The sequence below is a fragment of the Penaeus monodon genome, chromosome 30 (assembly GCF_015228065.2).
Source record: "Penaeus monodon isolate SGIC_2016 chromosome 30, NSTDA_Pmon_1, whole genome shotgun sequence".
NCBI lineage: Eukaryota > Metazoa > Arthropoda > Malacostraca > Decapoda > Penaeidae > Penaeus > Penaeus monodon.
The window spans coordinates 10358741-10358978 of NC_051415.1; the positions used below are offsets into that span (position 1 = coordinate 10358741).

The 238-nt window shown below is 37.4% G+C and overlaps 1 protein-coding gene across 1 annotated transcript in view; it reads right to left on the reverse strand.

Moving 5' to 3' along the window:
* Positions 1–238, reverse strand: part of LOC119592348 (insulin gene enhancer protein ISL-1-like) — a 284379-nt gene that overhangs the window by 115840 nt on the left and 168301 nt on the right. The window lies entirely within an intron of this gene.

Sequence of the window (238 nt, forward strand, 5' to 3'; positions counted from 1 at the left end):
GTATGTTGGCGATTTAGCGCGTCGAATCTCCCATCTCATTTTCATTCATTCAAACTTTTTTCTTTCTCTTTGTTTCTTCGTACTTCTTGCATTTCCACGTTTATCTATTTTCTCGCTGTTTTTCTTAGTCTTCCATAGCACTCAAACACTCAAGATTAAAATCTCTTAAGGACGAAAAGAGCTCCTTAATAATTCCTTGCGGAGGTGAGTTTATTGCGGAAATGCCTCCAGATGATAA